The sequence below is a fragment of the Staurois parvus genome, unplaced genomic scaffold, assembly GCF_062004578.1.
Source record: "Staurois parvus isolate SC_StPar_1 unplaced genomic scaffold, SC_StPar_1.0 ptg000130l, whole genome shotgun sequence".
In the NCBI taxonomy this organism is placed as follows: Eukaryota; Metazoa; Chordata; class Amphibia; order Anura; family Ranidae; genus Staurois; species Staurois parvus.
In genome coordinates, this window is record NW_028317926.1 from 1255497 (window position 1) to 1279744 (window position 24248).

At 39.8% G+C, this 24248-nt stretch overlaps 1 long non-coding RNA gene and 1 pseudogene across 1 annotated transcript in view; one reads left to right on the forward strand and one right to left on the reverse strand.

The window, feature by feature from the left end:
- LOC149466414 (uncharacterized) overlaps positions 1–24248 on the reverse strand; it is an 86502-nt gene that overhangs the window by 37597 nt on the left and 24657 nt on the right. The gene's annotated exons all lie outside the window — the stretch shown is intronic.
- Positions 4222–4340, forward strand: LOC149466415 (5S ribosomal RNA; annotated as a pseudogene).

The following is a 24248-nucleotide window of genomic DNA, read 5'->3' on the forward strand; positions in this document are numbered from 1 at the left end:
GTCAGCCTTTTATAGTAAGTTAACTATAGCAGCCAGAGGAACATATCTAATGAATTGAGAGATAATGATTTAATTGTATCTGGACATTTTATTCTGTTTCCATAGAAACTACAAGAATGCCCCAAGTACCAGAATGAGTTCATCATGCTAAAACAGAAAATAGTTGGAACTGCTGCAGTATATGCACAATTAGGCAAATATTTCTCATCAGCTCAAGTGTCATTACATAAAATGACACATTTTTATGTCTTACATATTATATGATCAGCAAATAATTCTTATTGAAATGTGAAAAAGGGCACAGTGGAATTGTCTTTTCCTTTTTTTTTCAGGAAAGAGGACAAAATGATAATAGAGGAAAGCTTGGTGATCGGGGATGCAACTTCAAGTACCAGGAAGAATTTGGATGTTCCACCCTCCACACACCATTATTTCCCCTTCAGCCTCTTATTGTGGGATCCATCACTTTGCACTAATGGGCTATGATCTGTATTGCACCTTTATAACAGACCCCTTTATGTCTAGTGGTCTGTGGTCCACAGATTCCGATTTTCATCCCCTTAACATTGGAAGTCATAGCCTATACGGAAGATATAATTAACTCCTTCTTTCCCCTCATATTGGTTATCAGTCACAGATATAATAATGCCCTGTTTCTTCATCTTCATCATGGTGGTCAGTAGCCGTTGCATCTCCCTTTGGAGGTAAGTAGCAGCTTTGAATAACCCCTAAACATTGGTAGTCTGTTGCAACTATAATGTGTCCATCAACTTTGCTTGGTAACGCGGGTGAGTAACATTTACAGTTATCCTGGCACCAAATAAGTTACTGCCAAGCTTGTGCACAGCAGGTAGAAAAATCAAAGACTTGACTTTATTTTCTGCGCCTCTGCTACTGTCTGCTACAGGTATCGGTATACCTCTCATTTTCTGCAAACAAGGGATCAGCTGCAGCTAAGCTCGATTTGGCAGTTGGATCTATAAGGATAAAGTCCCAAAACCAGCTACTTGCATGACCTTCAAAGCATGGGGTGATAACTGACTATTTAACATGGTGAAAACCATAATCATTCGTGTTTAGATGCTGACATCTGACTATATAGATATATATATATATTTATATTTATATACAGTATATATAGTATATTGAAAGGTCAACAAGTGTCCTTTACTGCAATAACCACAGGGCAAACCTCATTTGTGATGATCAATAAACTACTCTACTCCTTTACTCATTTATAACAAAATCTATACACTATATATTAAATTTGTCATATTTACATAGCTAGTCCACAACCCCACATGAAAAGAGGTCCTTTATATACTTACAGTTTAATGCCCAAATTGATATAAAGCTCAAAAATGTACACCAGCACATGACTCACATGTAACTGTCTTCCCAAAATCCCCTTTTATATACCTTGCACCAAATGAAACTTAAAACAGATCAAATGCATAGAGGAACCAAAGGTCAGAGCACCTAAAGGTATTCCCGAGAGCAAGAGCTCAAGCATTATGCAAGACTAGGAAATGGCAGATCTTACCATCGTATGCCTGCAACAGGCAAGCCAACGGCCAAAATCCAAGTTGCAGTCAGCAGAGGGCTACATGCTTTCATTCTACTTCAAGCCCTATTAGATCCCAATGGCAGTGCCACCAGATGCATCACTTCCAGTAGGTGAGGCCATTAATTTCCAAAGAGAGCAAACTGGGTCCCAAGTTGGAGCGCAAACCAGACATCTACATGTACCAAGCATGCCTAGCCATTACTCAGATCTCCCACATGTGGCACATGCTCTAAAAGGACCTAGTAACATGAGATATATTTTCCAAGAGCCAACCCACCTATTCCAAGAAAGTGAACATATTTTTGCCATAAATGTGAATGCAACAACTATTCTGGGAAAATAAGTTGGTATAAAGCGAGGGCTTTTACAGAGAGTAGATTTGGTGAGCAAAATGTCATCTGAGACATCAAAGGATATAAACAAGCCCTGAAGGTTTTGAAGGATTTGGTTGTTTTTCCAAGAAAAGACTACATTTGTTGCATTCTTCGCTCTAGCTATACATGCCAACTAGAAGCTTCCTTAAGCCAGCATTGATGAACTTGATGGTAAGCAATGTCAGAGTTATCCAGTGAAATGTTTTAGCAGAATTAAGAAGCATTTGGACATACAGGCATCCACATCAGCAGCAGATGATGTGACCACAACTGTCACAGCCATACAGTAGCATGATAACGTTAAGATCAAAGGTTAAGAAAAGAGTAAAAGCCGAGCTAGGATAAAATGTAGTACTTGTTGAAAGAAATGAAATACATGTAACATATTAAAAATTCATAGTGTTGGAAACCTGAAGATAACAAAATTGCTGCAATTGGAAACACGCCTGCAGCATAGGCCAGAATTGATTGAATGTGTTTATTAGGCATGACAAGGTACTTTACAAAATATATTAGGTATCTCTGACTGCATCACTGAGAATGCTACTTTAAAAAAAAACACATTCAATGATATTGGGACCAGAGCAAGTAAAAGCCTTAAATCTAAAGGAAGAAAAATCCAAAAGGAGGACCTGATTTAAGCTTTATTATCCCAAGCAACTAAACTACAAGCATCCAGAGATGAGAAAACTTTTATTTTATGCATCTAGAGCATTATTGGGTACAGAGAAAATTAGCACAGATTGAAAAACAGCTGCTAGCAACTACAGTCTATTCTGACAAGACTCATTGGTCAAGCTTGTTTTAAGAGTACAAAGAACATTGCTGCAGTTGCAGATATATGATTTGACGGTAAGCTATATCCCCAGAAAACTGATGGCCATTGCAGACACTCTCTCCAGAGCTGTAGGCACAAAAACATGGATAATGAAGAATAATGTTTTGATTAGAAATTAGTTTATTCCATGTATGCTACAGAGCCAATTAGTCTTGAACTGTTACAAACCTTGAAGCTCATCTGAATTCACAGAAATAGAAATGCAGTTAGATTACCATTGAACTAACAATCCTCCTTTTTTTCTTATCCACCATCCTTTTTTCAGCAGTTATGTAGTATGCCTAAATATAACTGGTAGACTAAGTGCATGTCATAATCAGCACTCAGTAGAAAGCCTGATACACGGCCTCCTCTTTTTATGCAAAATAAGTCTGGGTGAACACATTTCTGCAGAAAGGATATGCTGTTAATCAGCTATGCCAGCACAGAACACTGGAAATGGGAGGAAGGAAGCAACAAGTTCACTAAAAATTGGATTTGTGACTTACCAGTAAAATTCATAATGGGACAAAATATCTTTGATCATTTCACTGAAGTATATGCAGCTACTATCAGGTGACTGGACACTGACAAAAAAGAGAAGGCTTCAGGGACATTCCCTTATATAACCCTTCCCATCTAGCCTCAGTTTTGTAGCAAGCAATAGAGTGTTCAAAGAAAGGATCCATGTCCTGTAATGTATTCCAGGAAATGGATTTTACTGTTAAGTCAACAATCCTATTTTCTTAGTCGTACAATATTGGACACAAAATCTTGGAATGTCATTACGTCATTTCCGGGTCCGGGAATAGCTAAGTTAAAGCGCGGATTGAAGTGCAAAGCAGCCATCTTTAAAAACATATATGCCTGAAACACTGGTGCTGGTTTACAAGCACCTGTATAAGTGAGTGGAATCTGTTTGTCTATGTGCTTTTGATTCCTATTAAAGTACTACACTTAGATAAGCTATTCACTTGTCTGATTCAGTCATTGGCCGGCTGCATTCCCGTGGGAGGAATATCTAAAACCAACTTAAAGTATATTACTGAAAAACCTATTGGAATCCCTTATATCTGGCTATAATCCATGAAGATTTAGAAGGAGAAAAATGGAGAATCCAACAAGAAAGGGTGGTTGCCTATATAACCAAAGGCTAATTTGACCACCATAACTGGGGTCAAAGGATCTGGTGAGTGAGTCATCTACACTTCACGGTTATGAAGATCACAGTCACATTTATTTTTATATATATATATATTTATATTTTTTTATATAACTTTTTTTTCAAATTTTTTTATTTTTTTTTACCCTCTTTGGAACTTTCTATTACTCTGTTTTGGGACAGTTACAAGAGTTGTCATTATATTCATGTTTTTTTATTATTTACTTCACATGTTCACTATTGGTTGAATTGCTATACGGAGGAGTTACAATATCTTTTTTTGGTCTAAGCACACTTAGCCACCCATGGCCACATCACCCTGAATGCACCTGATCTTGTCTGATCTTGGACACTAAGCAGGGTAAGACCTGGTTGGTACCTGGATGGGAGACCGCCTGGGAATACCAGGTGCTGTAGGCTAAAATTTTTTGCATGGACCAAAATCGAGATAACCCTCAGGTGGTACTAATCTTGTACTTATTGCACTATATGAAGTTTATTGTTTGGGCAAATGTAGTGCCTATCTATTTATAATTTATTTACAAAATCTTTAGTATTGTTTAAACTGGGGTGACCAAAAGCAGCACAACTGAGGGTTGGGCAACACAGCAGTAATTCCTAAAGGCCCAAATAACCAAGAAAGCAGTCTGTAGTACCTAAAACTCAAAACTGGCCTCAGAGGAGGCCGAAAATCCAGTTGGTAAAACAACTGATTAACAGAAGACCAGGTCGCAGCTTTACAAATCTGTGAAACCTGGGATGTTGATGCTGAAAAGTCCATGAAACACTAAAAGATCTGATAAAGTGAACACAGAAGAGAGGAATCCTATCCTTTAGACCATAAGCTTGAATGATAACTTGTTTAATCCACCTAAAATTAGTGCAGGAACCCTCAGGAAGTACAAAAAGCGATCTGATAGCCTAAAAGAGGCACTAGCTGAGAAATAGATTCTCACAGAGTGTACCACTTCAAGACAGTGGAGAAACATTTCCTTGGGAGCAGTTTAGGAGCAGTACATAAGACGGGAATGACAATATCCTGGCTGAGCTGGAAGGAAGAGACACCTTAGGGAGGAAGGAGGATTTGGCCACAGGACAACCTTGTCCTTGTGCAGCACTAAGAAGGGCTCCTTACAGGATAAAGATACTAACTTAAAGACCTTCCATGCAGGAGAAGTGATAACAACAAGAAATGCCACCTTGTAAGTTCAGACAAGGTAATATTCCTAGCAGGTTCAAAGGGTGGCCTCTAAGGGGCCAAGAGAAATCTGGGTCATAGGGGCACATACAGAGAGAGAAATATGTGCAACATCCTGTACAAAGGCTTTAACTAGTCAGTGAGAGACTAAAGATCTCTGAAACAAAACAGCCAAGGCTGCGATTTTCCTTTTGATGGTACTTAACCACTTGCCTTTCAGAGGATTTACCCCCTTCCATTTTTTGTGTTACGGTGCTGCATTACTTGAACTGACATGCAACGCTGCACCCAAATGAAATTTACGTCCTTTTTTTCCCCCACAAATAGAGCTTTCTTTCTGTGGTATTTGATCACCTGTGCGGTTTTTGTTTTTTGCACTATAAAAAAAAGACCGACAATTGTGAGAAAAAAACAATATTTTTGACTTTTTGCTATTAAACACGTCCAGTAAAAAAATTTTAAAAATCAAATTTCGTCATAAATTTAGTCCAAAATGTATTCTGCTACATGTCTTTGCTAAAAAAAAAATCCCAAACGTGTAAATTAATGTTTTTTGTGAAAGTTATACTGTTTACAAATGGCAGTATATATACTGGGATTTTTTTTGTATTTTTTATTTTTACTAGTAATGGCAGCGATCAGCAACCTATAGCAGGACTTCGGGACTGCGGCAGGCATTCTGACACTGGAGGAAACTGACTTGGTGTCACTGGCATCCCCAGTGACACCAATACAGTGATCAGTGCTAATAAAAAGCACTGACACTGTACTAATGGCACTGGGCAGGAAGGGGTTAACATGTGGGGCGATCAAAGGGTTAACTGTGTGCTGTGTGTGTTTTACATAGTGTGCTGTGTGTGTGCTTCACTGTAAGCACGCTGCTTTGTATGGCTGTGCACAGCCATGCAACACAGTGTGCAGGAGCTGAGAGGGGAGAGAACTGTATTGTTTACAAACAGTTATCCCCCCGTCAGAGATGTTCGGCAATCACTGGGCACTGGAGAGTAATCACCAGCCGGGACCCGGAGATTGACAGCCGAGGCCACGAATGGCATGCGCACCTCCTACCTGGAACTGCAAATCCACGTATACATACACGTGATTTTGCACATCCATGCCGCCCTGTAGCAGTACTTCTGATGGACGGGTGAACGGGAAGGAGTTAAACAAGATGCTGATCCAAACCAGACTAGAATTTGGATAGGATGCATCCCACAGTGCATTGCCTAGGGCAAAATTTTCCTGACTTGCATTAAGCAATATAGGTCTTCCAGGTACAATGGTAAACGTGGAGAAAAGTCGACTTCCTAGTCTTCAGGAGGGTAGGGATGACCAAGTCCAGTAGGATCTCTTCACACCATAGCTTCAACAGCCATTCCATCAAACTCAGAGACTGAGAAATAGGATGATGCACTGGCCCTTGGTGATTACTTCCTCAAGTTGAGAGTCAGCTGAGGCTCTGCAGAGTTTAATATTTGCTGAAATGTGACTAACAGAGAGAGGTAGGACTGATCTTTAAGAAAATATCATCCAGATAACCAACAACATGAATCCATTGAGCACAGAGATGAGTTAAGACAGGGGAAAGCTCCTTGGTGAAAACTCGAGAGTCATGTACAAACCAAAGGGAAAGATCATTTGGTTAGAAACCATGGGGCCTCATACAGCTAACCTGAAAGGGCCCCCTTAAGAAAATGAAAAAAAAAAACAGTTTACTATGCTTCAGTTATGAATGAACACAGTGAGTGATCAGTACCGTAATGTGACATCATTATCGGACCATTCTCCCAATCCTGAAGGATCCTATTGTGTGCTTGCAGCTGCCTGTGGGAGGGAGAGGAGGGAAGCTGGCACCGTTGTGGCCCAGGCAGCTGGGTGAATCAGATGCACACAGGGAAGGTGATTGGCATAGTGGCAGGGGCAATTACTGGAATCAATACCCTGTATGGCTCTCTGCTGCAGCTGAAAACCAACGGTAGTGTCAGGAGCCGACTGGCGGTAGCCTCTAGCAACCCACAGGCCGGAATTCCTCAGGGCGCAGAGTCTAAGCCTCAGTCTGCTAGTTCACCAGAGCCCCTGATGGTGGGGATGGACTTGAAGAAGCCTGAGACCAGGTTGCGACCCCCAAGTACAACCAGCTGTGGTAGAGGTAGCTGCCAGTGGCAAGTGGCAGATGAGAGCCAGATGTGAAGAGGTGGTAGCGTAATCAGACAGGCCAGGTCGGTAACAGCGGAGGCAGATGGTACAGAGCGGCAGGCAAAAGGATAACGGGTCACAGGCCAGGTTCAGCAACAGGAGGTCAGGCAATCAGGATCAGGCAGAGAGTAGTAAGAACGAGCCAAAGGTCAGAGCAGGAGACGGTCAACAGGATCAGGATCAGGCTGGGTCGGCAACAAGGCAATCACTGGACAGAAACGAGCAGGAACACAGGAACAAGACCATACGGCAACTTGGGGATGCACAGGGCTGGTTTAAATAGTGGGCCCTGTGCTATCATTGGTGCCAGGCGTGCGTCCGCGATCGCGAGTGCACATGCGCGGCCGCCGCTGTTGCCTATGCCCTAGTGCCCGCTATCCCTGACAGGTAGGGAAAGGAGAATAATTCAGCTTGCAGATGCTGCAGAAAGAGCCATACAGGGGTTGGGTTCCAGTAATTGCCCCACCATGGTGCTGATCACCATCCCTGCCCACATCTGATTCACCCACCTGCCTGGGCCCCACTGCTGGCCTGGGCCCCCTACTGGTGGACTGGTGGTACCCCCTTATCCATGGTCCTGTTGATCATAAAACACAGATAGCATTAATGAGGAAAGATGTTAATGAAGAAAACATCCTGAATATCTATTCAAGCCAGATTAGTCCCCAAAAGGAGGGGGGCATTGAGCAACCTTGTAGTTTCCATGTGGAACTTTCAAACCTGTAGGAACAATTTGAGAGTCTTTAGATCCGGAATGGGCTGAAATCCTCCATTTGGTTTGGGAACCACAAAGGGGTTTGATTAGAACAGCAAAGCAGAGATAATCACCCCTTAAGACGGCAGGAAGATCCATAGCAGGGAGAGAGGTATGTTGAAAGCATGAAAGAGTCACACACTTTCATAGTAAATTCGACTTAATCTGATATTGTTTTGTAGTGCATTTCATAGTCAGAAAACTCTTCTGCGTGTGTGTGTGAGGCCTGTCCCTGTATAGGAATGGCCTGGGAAAGTCTTAGTAGGCTTAGGCAGTTTAGTGGACCCTATGTTGAAGACCTTGGCATTAAGTAACCCTAATTAGGAGTACAAAGTGTTAATATGCATTGGTATCCTAAAGTTTGAATGAAATTTCAGCCTCAAGTTTCTCATCCAAATCTGATTCCTCAGACAGAGAGGGGGATCATCCTCATCTACACTTCCTCCTGGTGTGTCTGGCTCATGAGACTGAGTATTGGGCCAAAGGAACAGGAGTCTGGAACTAGTCCTGGAACAAGAGGGGCACCAAGAAAGATGAAGTGACAGGTCATGCAGTCTCAGAAACTATCCTGAGAGTCCCTAAGGCTGTGAAGGCACACTAGAGCACCACTGGAGGATTTTGTGTAGGCTAGTTAGCACGACACAGGCCTGGACTAATCTAGAAAATGCCAGAAATTTCAGAATGAAACTGGCGCTTCCAGTCTCAAGCTGCAACACATGGTTGCTGACTGTACCCCACAACATCGTCTGGTCAGATTAGGTTAGACACCCTGGACAGAAATATTTAAAGGGCATCCGCCCTGCACTTACCACTGAAGTCTTTACACAGGCATGATTAGAGGGGGTCAAACTACATCCTGGCTTTGTGCTCTATGATGTTCATACCCCCACAAGGGTCTTCAGGGACAAGGCTCTGCCTGGCAGACCACTGTCCTGGACCTGTATAGTACCCTACAGTAGACATGAACATTTTTTTATTTGTTTTGTTTCTTTTCAATTCATTATTTGACTAATTTTGTTTCATTCCATTAGTTAAATTTTTTTAATTAATTTTTTTAGATTAATTTTGTTTATTTGAATTCGACTGAATTCAACATTTCAAACGGATTCCAAAATAATTCTAATAAATTTGAAAATAATTCCAACAGATTCGAAAACAATTTTAACAGATTCAAAAATAATTTGAATGAATTTGATAATAATTCAAACGTTACAATCCATATGTGTTTTTGATGGTATATGGGCTATATGAAGAGTTGCGTGACCATATTGGAAATTTCTATTTCAGCAAAATTTTCACAGTGCTTTTGTTGATCACTAATCACTTGACCATAGTACAGCTCACAATTTTTTTTAAAGTATTTTAATCTTTTCTAATCTATTCTACTATTTTCTATTATTTTATATTCTAATGTATTCTGTTTGAATTCAAATTCATTCTATTAAAAATTCAAATATAGGAAGGCAGTTATATTATTTTTATTTTAGTCTATTCTATTGTTTTTCTATACTATATGATTCTATTCTATTGTTTGATTCTTTATTCTAATATATTCTATTCTTTGATTTTCTATTCTATTCTAATTGATTCTATACTACTCCTTTATTTTCTGTTCTATTTTACTCTATTATTCTCTATTCTATTCTTTGATTTTCTATGCTAATCTTTTTCCATTCTATTCTAATTGATTCTATTATTTTCTATTCTAATCTTTTCTATTCTAATGAATTCTATTCCTTTATTTTCTATTCTATTTTGTTCTGGTTAACTCTTTTATTTTCTACTGTATTCTGTTCTATTATGTTTTTTTTCGCTATTCTTTTCTATTCTTTTATTCTCTATTTTATTCTTTTCTATTTCTTTATTTTCTGTTCTATTTTATTCTATCTTTGTCTTCAAATTCAAATTGGTTTTCGAATTTGTTTTCGAATTTGACTTTGTTTTCAAATGTGTTTTCGAATTCGAATAGATTAGAATTTCAGCTGAATTTCGTTTTATTATTTCAGATTTGTTTAAATTAGTTACTATTGTAATTCGGAATTCGGATACATCTGAATCTCTGAATAATGGAAACTTTGTCCAAAATTCGATTCAAAACAAACTGCACACGTCTACCCTGCATCTAACTTTGCACACTGCTCTACATGCCAAGGGAGTGCCTAAGTAGGTTCCAGTGCCATAAGCAACATTTCAGGCTGCCCTGCTTATTCTACTCCAGCAGAGTCTGGGTACAGCTCCCTAAGTCTCAGCTATTGAGCCAACCATTCCGTAAGCTACAGAAGAGGCCACAGTGGCTATGGTGTAGCCAGAGAACTTGATAGTAGAATCCTAAATAAGAAAACCTCCATGGGAAAGAGGTCAATATAGAGAAGGGGTTCATCAAGGACACTAGCAAAGTAATGAAACTAGCTGGGAGTAAGAGAGGTTATATAAGGGGGTGTCCTTGCAGCCCTTTCTTTTTGACAGTATCTAATCACCAGAAGGTGCCCTGTATTGTAGAACTAAAGCTGGCCCCAATGGGCCACATTCAAGGTAGATGGGGAAATCCTCCTCACTGTGCTATTGTATTTTGATAGCAGGACTCCTCCATTGCCAGAATGCACTGATCAATCAGCCGCATGCGCTGATAGAACACAAATAAGTAGATCGACTCTTCTCGAACAGGAACAGCCAAAGATGGATCAAAATTCAGCCGATCCCTGCTGAACTGGCCAGATTTGGATCCATCTATGGCCAGCTCAAGAAAGGTATTGTAAGCAGGGGTGGACTGACCATTTGGAAACTCAGGCACTGCCCGAGGGCCCGGGGTCAGTAGGGGGCCCCATGAGATGCCCCTGGTACCTTTTTCATAGGCTTTTTTGAGTTTGGGCAAGGACACAGGGGCCCCATGATCCCCTATTGCCTAGGGGCCCCATGAGTTGTCAGTCCGCCCCTGATTGTAAGGTATATTCAAGCCAAGAGGTTCAGTCAGAGATACATTGGGCTTTAAAGGATATGCATTTTTACGTTATAAAACACTATTTAAATTGTCCCAGGCTCCACATTATCAACTTTACTACAACCTAGTACTGTTTATATGCAGAAAGGTCTGTTTGTACTGTTGTGCCTGCACAGGGCCAGCAAAGTCTTTATTTTCTCGCAACTGTTAAAAAAGTATTTATTTTCTCCAGAATTATTCTTTTCTAACTAGAAAGGATGATTAGGAGATAGACTACTGTAATCTGGTTTATAGAAAATTATAGGCCAGTTTTCCGCAGACTACTCCTTTGAGTCCCCATGGTTATCTTATTGTAGGTATTCTCCAATATTCATAGGAGATGGACACCAAAGAAAACACATGCAGAGCAAGCACTGCTGAACAATATTTTGCAAAGTAAGAACCAGTCAGTACACTTTAAATCAAAAACACTAAGGCTACTTTCACACTGATCCGCTGCATAAATGCCTAAAAAAATGCATAGGCGTTTTTGCCTCGTTTTTTAAAGGACATGTGACTTAAAACTGCACAAAAACGCTTCTCGGAGGCATTTTTCAGGCAATTCCATTGATTTCAATGGGCAGAGGTGTTTTTGGGGTGTTTTTTTTAACTCCCCAAACATGCCCCAAAGGTGATGCAAGCAGGAGTTTTTACATCGCACCGCAAGCACAATGCCTCAGTGTGAAAACATATATAGATATACATTCACATACATAGAGAAGCAGTTTTCTTGAGCTTTTCAGGCGCTTTTTTTTAACGCAAAACTGATTGAAAAACTCCTCAGTTTGAAAGTAGCCTAAAAAAGGGTTAGGTGCTATTTACATAGATATTGAATAAATGGTAAAGAAAAATGGCTCAGTCAATGAGGAAAACAGACTAGCCAATTAAGAGACATGACACAGCTGAATAACCATGGCACATGCTATCCATGAATATGGTTGATTTTATGGAACATGCATGCTGCTATTTTTAAAAAATTCTAGAAGTTTTCAACCAAGCAAATAAACACTTAAAAGAGTAAAACCATTTCTGTGGGAATAAATAGCAAATAAAAAAAAATTTAAAATTTACATTTGCTGCAAAAGCCATACTGTAATTGAATATTATTAAAATTTCCTTTCCTTTTCAACCTGCAGCACTGTAATTTTCTATAAAATGCAATGCATTATGGCATCCTGGAGGCAATCTGTACAGAACACCCCCAGAAATGCCATTTCCTGCTTGTGTGATTGACTCACAGATTTTCCCAAAAGTCTGCACTAAGATGCAAGTCAGATTTTAGGCACCCTCTGCAACAAAAATTTCATTTTTGTTAAGATGCTTACAAAGGGTTAAGCACTTCTATCAATTCAGACCCTGCACTTTTCCACATTAGAACCCTGCAAGTGCATCAGCTGATTGATAATAAAAGTAACTCCTTTTCAGATTCACTTTGCACATTGACATGACCATACAAATAGCTATTTCTTAATAGCAACAAAAGGTAGGAATCTGTAACAAAATTTGTCAGATATTCTTGCAATGAATATTGATCACCTTAAGGGATATTTTTCTTCTTTTTCAGCAAAAGCGGAGTTACTCTTAAAACCCATCAAGCTAATCCTGCCTTTGCAAGGCGTATGCCCTACAAGATGTTCTTCAGCAGACAAATTTATATCTTTAAATCACAGTGGTGGATTTAACAAGATAGCTCTAGTCTTGGGAATTCATAATAAAATGGGCATGCAGTTCAACATCCAGCTGATCTATATTAGATTACCCAGCAGTAGAACTGTTGAAATCCCTGCTAAATTTAGGATTATTTATTCACTTGAACATATTTAATCATAATTAAATAAATAAATACTTTTGTTAAAAGACAGATGTGCTTTGTTGAGCTATCACATTAAGAGCTCTAGGTTACATGGTCTATAGGTATGACATATGTTGTGTGTTACTCCTAGAGTCCATTAGTTGTTTCTCATCTTATGTTATTCTGCATGGAGGTAACCTGTGATCTGTGAAGAAGTCTTCAGTAAAAGAGTTATATTTGTGTCACCATTTATTGCCCTGTTTATTTATTTATTTTATTTCAGGTACTTATATAGCGCCGTCAATTTACGCAGCGCTTTACACATATATATTGTACATTCACATCAGTCCCTAACCCTCAAGGGGTGTACAATCTAAGGTCCCTAACTTAGATTCATACATACACATATTAGGGCCAATTTAGAGAGGATCCAATTAACCTACCAGTATGTTTTTGGAGTGTGGCAGGAAACCGGAGTACCCAGAGAAATCCCACGCAGGCACAGGGAGAACATGGAAACTCCAGGCAGGTGGTGCCGTGGCTGGGACTCAAACCAACCACCCTAGTACTGACAGGCGGAAGTGCTAACCATTTAGCCACTGTGCTGCCCCATCTCTAACAAACCTTTAGTAATCTGCCCAACAGTATATGACCAAATTATTTCTAATTTCAACTTGTTCAGTGAAAGCATAAGAATACTCACTTCCGATCCCACAATGCGATGTCCCGGAGCTACCTACCTGGCCGCTGACATCTGCGGGTGGACAACTTCCGGGTCCCGAACGCCGGCCACTGTCATGGGCCGGGTGGGGATGATGTCACTCCCGCACATACGTGGGAACTCCATCAAATTCGTCATTGCCGAATTTGTACAGTGAGCTGTGCCTGCGCAGCTCACTGTACAAGGGTGGACAGGCAGGTAGGCAGCTTTATTCCAGAAGAGACAAAGCATGTCTTCTGCATTAAAAATTCTTATTTTTATTTTTCATCTAAAGTTCCATTTTATGCTTTACAATAAAACCTAGCTGATTGGTTTCTATGCACAGGCGTAGCAGATTCTGTGTGCTCCTTTTAGTAAATCTCCCTCATAGTGACCTACAATACAACAGATGCAACTCATTGAAGGAAGTGCAAGTACTAAAGTGCTTAGTACAGACTTCAGTAACCCAACATTACTAATCAGAATTCACCTTCCTGAAACAACTCTAGTAGAACAAACTACCTGCTGCATTAGCGAAATGCCAAAAGGTTTTTTGGGTCAAAGAGATAAGACAAGCACCTAGGAGGCAGGAAAACAAGCGCATGCTTTCATGTTGGAGAATTAGCCAAAGGATAATTGATTGTGAAATATGAACAACAAAGCGTCTTCTCTCCTTTAGTCTGGGCACTTGTTACTCCAAAATTATTCGAAGTATGGACCTTAATGGAGCAAAGTATAATTTTCTGAGTTCAGAAGTACCTGGGGGGGAAAAGATAACATTTAATATCATTGGCTTTATATTTTTTGACATTATGTTGCTGTGGGCAAAGTCCATTCGGGTTTTGCAAATATTGATTCTCATTTGTCTGTGTGAATGTCACAGTGCCAACCTAAGTAAACCTGTGTGTATTGTATTGAGATTCTGTGCAAGCGGGTTAGAAATCTCCAGTGTGATACAAGCAAATCATGAGTGAACTTGTGTTGAACAAGCCTTGTTGAAACAGTATCTGATATATTGGGCAGTATGGACCCTATAGAGTGGATCCCAAGAACATCACCTTGGTGAGAATTTAGCTCTGTTGGACAGCATGATCACTTCTGACTGCCTGAGCTTTTATGAATCCAACCCCTCCCGCACTACCAATGTGTCTTGCTTTTACATTTAACTTTGTTGGTGATCTTTGGTATAGCCAAGCTCAGACATGTTCTGAATGTTACTTCTATGCCACAAAAGGACGTTAGTGCAACTGTTATCAACTTCAGGGTTCAACGGTGTCTTAATGTTATTGTGTCCGTACACTACATTTGTATTTATTAGAATTCCTCTTTCCCAGCACATAATTTAAACATGGCTATTGTTGCTAGAGGTAAATCTCTATAGATCAATTATTCTCTTCCTTTCCAGTGATTAACTACTAAAGGGACACGGCACCAGTCATTATGTAGCTAGAGCACCAGACCCCAAAGCTGCTGTAGAAGCTGACCTATATTGAAACTAATTACAAGCAATCTCTTGGCTGTCTTTATATTGATTAAAGTTGATGTAACGTGCACACATACCGCAGGCAAGCTTGTACTATAGGGAAATCGCACCACCATGTGCTTTCATACCTTCTTCTCCTAGATCTAAGTGTGTATTGTATGTTTGAACTGACCAGTGATATAGAGGGGTATGTATTAATGCTTTTTATTTGCAGTGGTGCCTTTCTGCATAAAAAGAGACAGAGTAACTTTATAGTATACATATACAACCTTTTTGTGAATTATAGAAATAAATAAAATAAATAAATAAATTGATTTTAAACGTATATTATGCAACAAAGTCCCACTAATCAAAAAAGTGTCCAAAAAGAAAGTCCAAAATAGTGTCCACAAATATCCCAAATTTATTCACTCTTTTCATCCACTGAAAGGATTGGCTCCAATTTCATCCAAAACGCACCTCGAAGTAAAAAATATAATAATATCTAGTGCATTACCTCAATAATAATAATAATAACAATAATCTCCCTGTGCAACCAAAATACACTTCAAAAAAACCTTTTGTGCAAAACAAGAAAAAAACAAAACAAAAAAAAATCCAAATTATATTCTTATAGTGCATATAATCATACAAATCAAACTGTGAGCACTCTGTGGTCACTGCAATTCAGTGTCTACCATCAACCAACACACAGTAGTACTAAATACTATTACCCTCTATGAGTATTGAAATGCTCAAACAATACTATGGAAAAGTATTCCTCCACATTTTTCCAAGGTCCTCAGAGAGATAAGAAGGGTCTCAGAACTAGTATTCCAAGCATAGGGATAACTTTTTATTCATCACTTACATTAAGATTTAAAATTATCAGCTCCAGACATGGTTTCAAGCTTTTTCAACCAAACACCATAGAAAACCATGTGTTGAAAACCAACAAAATGGCCGCGGCGACACTTCCGGTCTACGTACGTGCGTCTTGACGTCACTCCTCTAACGCGTTTCGTCACTTTCGGACTTCAATCGTATTCCGAAGTCTGGAAGTGACGAAACGCGTTAGGGGAGTGACACCAAGACGCACGTACGTAGACCGGAAGTGTCGCCGCGGCCATTTTGTTGGTTTTCAACACATGGTTTTCTATGGTGTTTGGTTGAAAAAGCTTGAAACCATGTCTGGAGCTGATAATTTTAAATCTTAATGTAAGTGATGAATAAAACGTTATCCCTATGCTTGGAATACTAGTTCTGAGACCCTTCTTATCTCTCTGAGGACCTTGGAAAAAACTTCTTGGAAGATAATGTGGAGGAATACTTTTCCATAGTATTGTTTGAGCATTTCAATACTCATAGAGGGTAATAGTATTTAGTACTACTGTGTGTTGGTTGATGGTAGACACTGAATTGCAGTGACCACAGAGTGCTCACAGTTTGATTTGTGTGATTATATGCACTATAAGAAAATAATTTGGATTTTTTTCTGTTTTGTTTTTTTTTTGTTTTGCACAAAAGGTTTTTTTGAAGTGTATTTTGGTTGCACGGGGTGATTATTGTTATTATTATTATTATTGAGGTAATGCACTAGATATTATTATATTTTTTACTTCGAGGTGCGTTTTGGATGAAATTGGAGCCAATCCTTTCAGTGGATGAAAAGAGTGAATAAATTTGGGATATTTGTGGACACTATTTTGGACTTTCTTTTTGGACACTTTTTTGATTAGTGGGACTTTGTTGCATATTATACGTTTAAAATCAATTTATTTATTTATTTTATTTATTTCTATAATTCACAAAAAGGTTGTATATGTATTATTGTACTTTCTAGGGAGAAAGTATTGACTTTTTGAGGGTTTAAAAAGGATAAGGGTATACATTGATTGAATAAATTTATAGTATAGCTATTGTTTTAAAATTTCAGTATTACTGCAGCTTGATTACACGGTGAAAAGTATATTAAGCATCTGGATGAGGTTCAAGATAGAATCGATATAGGATTTGGCTTGAACTTTCACTGGTCAGTGTTTGGCGCATGAGCAAACGGATGGGGTGTTAACCCACCTGCCGAGCAGGACCTCCAGCTGCAGGGGGAAGTCAAACATTTAGTAGAGCGATTACTACTGCTGCTAAATGTAACAGCTCCCCCCTCAGGGTTCCTGGTTGCTAAGAAGTCAGTGGCCAAAGGAATCCTAATAACCAGTGATGCATCACAGCTCCATTCACCTGCTAACCAGGGCATTCCCAGCCAGCACCTAAATGTAAACAAATATCATGGCTATACCCATATTTGGTCATTGCTTTCAGCCAGCAACCCTGCCCCTTTGATTGCAATCAAATTGCTGACTCAGGGAACTGTCAGTTGCAGCCAGGGGAGCGAAGAGAGTGGATGTGTAGGCATTTTGGTTTCAATGAGTCAGTGGGCATCATCCATCGAGATTGACAATGGATTTACATCATTGCGCATGGGACTTTTTTAGCTACTTCCCACCCAGGCCAATTCTGACATTTCTGTCCTACATGTGAAAATCATAATTTCTTTGCTAGAAAATTACTCAGAATCCCCAAACATTATATATATATATATATATATATATATATATATATATATATATATATATATACAGGGTGATTGAAAAGTAACTCCCTATTTTAAACTATTTGTAAATTGTTTATATGAAGTTACTTTTTTCTCAATTTTTTAATGTATGTTCCTTAATCTATGACAATTAAATCTGTATTGTTGTTTTTCTTTTCAGATTGATTATTTTGTTTTAAAATTCGAAGCCCCATAAACATGCCCAGTGAGGGGCACGCTACGAAGTTTGGAAATCAGTTGTTCAAGTGCAAAGATGGTGGAGGACCATCAAAGGAAAACATGCTCAGATCGATGCAAAGACCATCAAGAACTGTCATGCAAAACTCATGGCGACAGGTTCTGTAATGGATGCTCAAAGAAGCGGTCGCCCTTCCAATGCCAGTGACCCGGAGGTAGTGAGAACAATTCAAGAAATGTTCACTTAGAACCCAAAAAAGTCCATTCGACAAGCAGCAAGGGAAAGTGGCCTCTCTTTTCACTGTGTATGAACTGTGCTCAAGAAGAATTTTAAATAAAACTCCATGTTATGCGTGTTCTTCTCATATTCATTTTTCTAAAAATAATAATTAAAAAATAAATTATAAGATTTTTAAAATAAGGAATTACTTTTCAATCACCGTGTATATTTAAGCAGAGGTCCTAGAGTACAGGTGTCAAACTGGCGGCCCTCCAGCTGTTGCCAGACTACAAGTCCCATGACGCATTGCAAGAATGACAGTTACAAGCATGACTCCCAAAGGCAGAGGCATGATGGGACTTGTAGTTTAGCAACAGCTGGAGGGCCATCAGTTTGACAACCCAGCCCTAGAGAATAAAATGGTGGGTGTTGCAAATTTTTTATGTTACACGGTATTTACATAGTGATTTTTCAAATGCAATATTTGGGGGAAAAAAATACACTTTAGAGGATTTTAATGCAAAAAAATCACAATACATAGCCCAATTTTGGTAAAATATAAATGATGATGCTATGCCAAGCAAATCGATACCTAACATGTCACTTCAAAATTGTGCACACTCGTGGAATGGCACCAAAGTACAGTATTAAAAAATCTCCATAGGCGACGCTTTAAAAATTTTTACAGGTTACCAGTTTAGAGTTACAGAGGAGGTCTAGCACTAGAATTATTGCTTTTGCTATAACATTCATGGCAATGCCTCACCTGTGTGATGCGAACACTATTCGCATATGCTGGCGTGACCTACATATGCGTTCACCACTGGGGGACAAGGGAGCTTTAAAAAAAAAATTGGTATTTGTTTGTATTTTTTTTACATTGCCCTTTTTTTTAATTAATTTTAATTCTTATCACAAAAAATTTAAACATCCCTTGTGATAGAAACAAGGCATGACGGGTCCTTTTTATGGAGACAGCTTTGATCAATAAGACTCCAGATCTCTACTCTAGTTTGGAAAGCATAGGATCAAAAATTAAAAAACAATTTTAAAAAATGGCAGTGTTTACATTTGTCAGAACCAGAAGTGACATCACTTCCGGCCACCCAGGACCATAGAGATGATCTATGATGACCAAGCAGCAACCCCAGTTGCACGGGAGAGCCCAGAAAGGAGCCGGTGGACCACTAGGATGGCTTTTTAAATACAGGGAATTGCTGGCTGAAAAAAAGATACCGAGATGATGCCTGTGGTTTCAAGCATCATCCCGATATCTCCACTTCAAGTGAAGGACGGCATATGACATCCTACAGATGAGAAGTGGTTAATGAAAGACTTGTCAAACATGTTTGTGTGTATTTTGTCTTTTTTTTTTGCTGTTGTTAATGGCTAATGAATACCCTCCTTACCTATGCTGAGGGAATGTGGCCTGGTATGATTTGTAGGGAAGAGGAGTGGCGTGCTTGCTGCCTCTTTCCTGGCTTCCCAGGCTGCATGCCTGGATTAATACATAACGAGATATATATATATATATATATATATATATATATATATATATTGTGTATTAGACCCTAATCAAGATTAATGGTGTCAGGAATGGACTGGCCAGCAATAGTGGGACTCACCTGCCTTATGAGCTGCAGTACCAGGGCTGGCCAGCGGGTGCTCCCAGCAATCAGAGACTCAACCTTGCAGCCAGTCAAACACCTGGAACTAATTATACTGGTGTATTTAAGGGACATTCAGACCTGCAGACTCTGCCTTGGTGTTGTGTTTCTCCTGGGCCCTGTATCCTGTTCCTGCTCCCTGTTCCTGTCTGATTCTCTGCTGACCCTGCTCTGATCCCTGGCTTGTCTGACCATTCTCCTGCTCCTGATCCCTGGCTTGTCTGACCATTCTCCTCTGCCTGACCCTCTGTACCACGCTGCCCGCTACCTGCTGAACCTGGCCTGTGACCCAGACCATTCTCCGCTTGCTCCCCCTGTACCTACCTGCCCGATTGATATTGACCCGGCCTGCCTGACGACGCTTGCATTGTATGTACTGTTATCTGTGGGTGGTTGGTTTGGTTTGTTTGCACTGTGTTATGTTTTAGTATTGCACTGCGTTTATGTTTGTATTGGTAGTGTTAATAAATTACATTGTTTATAACATATCTGAAGTCTGCGTTTCCCTGCGTCAGTCACACACCTCTGGTCATACCCAGGAGCCCTGACAAATGGTCTGGTATGGTTATTTAGGGAGAACCCCAATTTTTCTTGGCACAAGGTCCGCTTTAATATCCATACTGGACTCTAATCAAAGATAAGGGTCTGGTTATTGATTTTGGGGGGACACATGTTGGTTCCTCCCAAATGGCGCACCAGTAGAATGTGTAGGAAAAATCTTTGGCCTTGGGGTCTGGGAGATTTGGGGGGGTCCCCACATTTTTTTTTTTTTATAATTAAAGAAGGTCCTTAACCCATCAGCTGGACCAGTATTTGCTCCTCTGTGCAAGGAGGAACAGGATGAGCACTGCCAGAGCCCCACAAAATGACCTCCAGCAGGCCACTGGTGTGAATGTCTCTGACCATACAATCAGAAACAAACTTCATGAGGATGGCCTCAGGGCCGACATCCTCTAGTGGGCCCTGTGCTCACTGCTCGGCACCATAGAGCCCGATTAGCATATGCAATTGAACACCAGAATTGGCAGGTCCGCCACTGGCGCCCTGTGCTTTTCACAGATGAGAGCAGGTTCATCCTGAGCACATGTGACAGACATGAAAGGGTCTGGAGAAGCCATGGAGAATGTTATGCTGCCTGTAACATCGTTCAGCATGACCATTTTGGTGGTGGGTCAGCGATGGTCTGGGGAGGCATATCCATGGAGGGATGCACAGGCCTCTACAGGCTAGACAATGGCACCCTGACTGACATTAGGTATTGGGATGAAATCCTTGGACCTATTGTCAGACTCTATGCTGGTGCAGTGGAGCGGGGGTTCCTCCTAGTGCACAACAACGCCTGGCCTCATGTGGTGAGAGTATGCAGGCAGTTCCTGGAGGATGAAGGAATTGATAGCATTGAATGGCGCCCACGCTCACCTGACCTAAATCCAGTAGAACACCTCTGGGATATCATGTTTCGGCCAGGTTGCACCTCAGACTGTTCAGGAGCTCAGTGATGCTCTGGTCCAGATCTGGAAGGAAGTACCTCAGGATACCATCTGTCATCTCATTAGGAGCATGCCTCAATATTGTCTGGCATGCATACAAGCACGTGGGGGCCATACAAACTACTAAGTTCCATTTTGAGTTGCTGCAATGAAATTTCAGCAAAATTGACTAGCCTGCTGCATCATTTTTTCACTTTGATTTTCAGAATGTCTTTAAATTCAGTCCTGTGTAGGTTGATAATTTTAATTTCCATCAAATGATGGGGCAGCCTTATGTTCCTAACACATTACCCAGTCCATATCAGTATAGATATCCAGCATGATATTTTTCCCCATTGAGATCTGATGTGTTTTCAAAGTGTTCCTTTAATTTTTTTGAGCAGTGTATATACAGTTAGGTCCATATATATTTGGACACAGGCACAATTTTAGTTTTTTTCAAGTATTTACCAAAACATATTCAAGATATAGTTATATAATTAATATAAATTGAAAGTGCATACTTTCAGGTTTAATTTGAGGGTATATGCATCTAAATTGGAGGAAGGGTTTAGGAATTACAGCTCTTAAGAGTAGCCATCCACTCTTTTTCAAGGGACCAAAAGTAATTGGACAAATGAATATAATCATCAATAAAATGTTAATTTTTAATGTTTTGTTGAGAATCCTTTACTGTCAATGACTGCCCTAAGTCTGGAACCCATGGATATTACCAAAGACTGGGTTTCCTCCTTTCTGATGCTTTGCCAGGCTCTAACTAAAGCTTTCTGCCTAGTTTTGTCTTCAGCAAGTGAAATGCATCCTCAGCTGGGTTGAGATCAGGTGACTGACTTGGCCCTTGCAGAATATTCCACTTATTTTCCTTCAAACGCTCCTGGGTTGCTTTTGCAGTGTGTTTTGGATCATTGTCCATCTGTACTGTGAAGCGCCATCCAATCAACTTTGCTGCATTTGGCTGGATCTGGGCTGACAGTGTATCTCTAAACACTGCAGAATTCATCCGGCTGCTTCTGTCTTCTGTCACATCATCAATAAACACCAATGACCCACTGCCACTGGAAGCCATGCATGCCCATGCCATCACACTGCCTCCAGCATGTTTTACACGTGACGTTGTGTTCTTTGGATCATGAGCTGTTCCAAGCCTTCTCCACACTTTTTTCTTCCTGTCATTCTGGTACAGATTAATCTTAGTTTCATCCGTCCAAAGAATGCTTTTCCAGAACTGGTCTGGCTTTTTTTAGATGGTTTTTGGCAAAGTCTAATCTGGCTATTCTATTCTTCAGGCTTATGAGTGGTTTGCACCTTGCGGTGAACTCTCTGTATTTGCTCTCGTGAAGCCTTCTCTTGATTGTAGACTTTGACAATGATACACCCACCTCCTGGAGAGTGTCCTTCACTTGTCTGGATGTTGTGAATGGGTTTTTCTTTACCATACAGAGGATCCTACGATCATCCAGCACTGTTGTCTTCCGTGGACTTCCGTGCCTTTTTATGCTGATGAGCTCACCAGTGCGTTTTCCTTTCCTCAGAATGTACCAAACTGTTGATTTGGCCACTTCTAATGTTGCTGCTATCTCTCTAATGGATTTGTTTTGTTTTTGAAGCCTTACAATGGCCTGTTTAACTTGCATAGACAGCTCCTTAGAACGCATGATGTAGGTTCACAGCAATAGATTCCAACTACATATAGCACACTTAGAATCATCTCCAGACCTTTTAACTGCTTAATTGATGAAGAATAATGAAGGAGTAGCCCACACCTGGCCATGAAACAGCTTTTGATTCAATTGTCTAATTACTTGATTACTTGAAAAAGGGGGGATGGCTACTCTTAAGAGCTGCAATTCCTAAACCCTTCCTCCAATTTGGATGTACATACCCTCAAATTAAACCTGAGAGTGTGCACTTTCAGCCCATAACCATTATATAACTATAGCTTGAATATGTTTTGGCAAATACCTGAAAAAAATTAAAATTGTGCCTGTGTCCAAATATATATGGACCTAACTATATATATACATATATATATATATATATATACACATATATATATTACACAAAAACTTTCAAAATGTTTCAATGAAGCTCAGTCCATCTTTCTCAAGACAGTTGTCTGACTGTTGAGGAAGATGGACTGCGCTTCATCGACATGTTGAAAATTAAATCACTGCTCTTTATACACACAGTATATACATAGTACTATGCAAACGTTTTAGGCAGGTGTGAAAAAATGCTATAAATTAAGAAAGATTTTGGATATAGTGTTAATAATTTATTTTTATCAATTAACAAAATGAGTTAAAAATTTGTAAATGAACAGAAGAGAAATCCAAATCAATATTTGGTATGACCAAACGTGTGGAAGGTACACTTCCACAAAGTTTTGAAAGAACTTGGTAGGTAGGTTGTTCCAAACATCTTGGAGAACTAACCATAGATCTTCTGTGGAAGTAGGCTGCCTCAAATCCTTCTGTCTCTTCATGCAATCCCAGACACTCAATGATGTTACGGTCAGGGCTCTCTGGGGGCTAAACCAAGATCTTCTGAGGAAGACCAGAAGAGTTTATAGCCATTTTAGGTGGCCATACCCAACTAGTGTTCAGCTGGTTGAAATTCAGTGAGCTTCATTTCCCTATGCCATGGCTGCAGATACAGGATGCATTCCCTGTATTGTTACCGTTTTTGGAGGTTATAAGATTAGTGAGTTGTGACCATGCATGCTTCAGCTACAGTACTGTGCAGATGTTTTAGGCAAGTATTAAGAAATGCTGTAAAGTAAAAAAGCTTTCAAAAATATGTTTATATTTATCAATTTATGGAATGCAATGTGAGTAAACAGAAGAAAAATCTAAATAAAATCAGTATTTGGTGTGACTACCCTTTGGCTTCAAACAAGCATTGGTGCTTACAATTGCACACTTTGTACACTCGCACAAAATCAAGGATTTTGTAGGATTTGTGTCAGGTGAATGATTAATTAATTATACCAAACAAATGCTAATGATTATCAATTTCATATGTAGAAGGAAACACAGTCATTAACTGAAACAGAAAAACAAAAACAGCTGTGTTAGAGGAGGC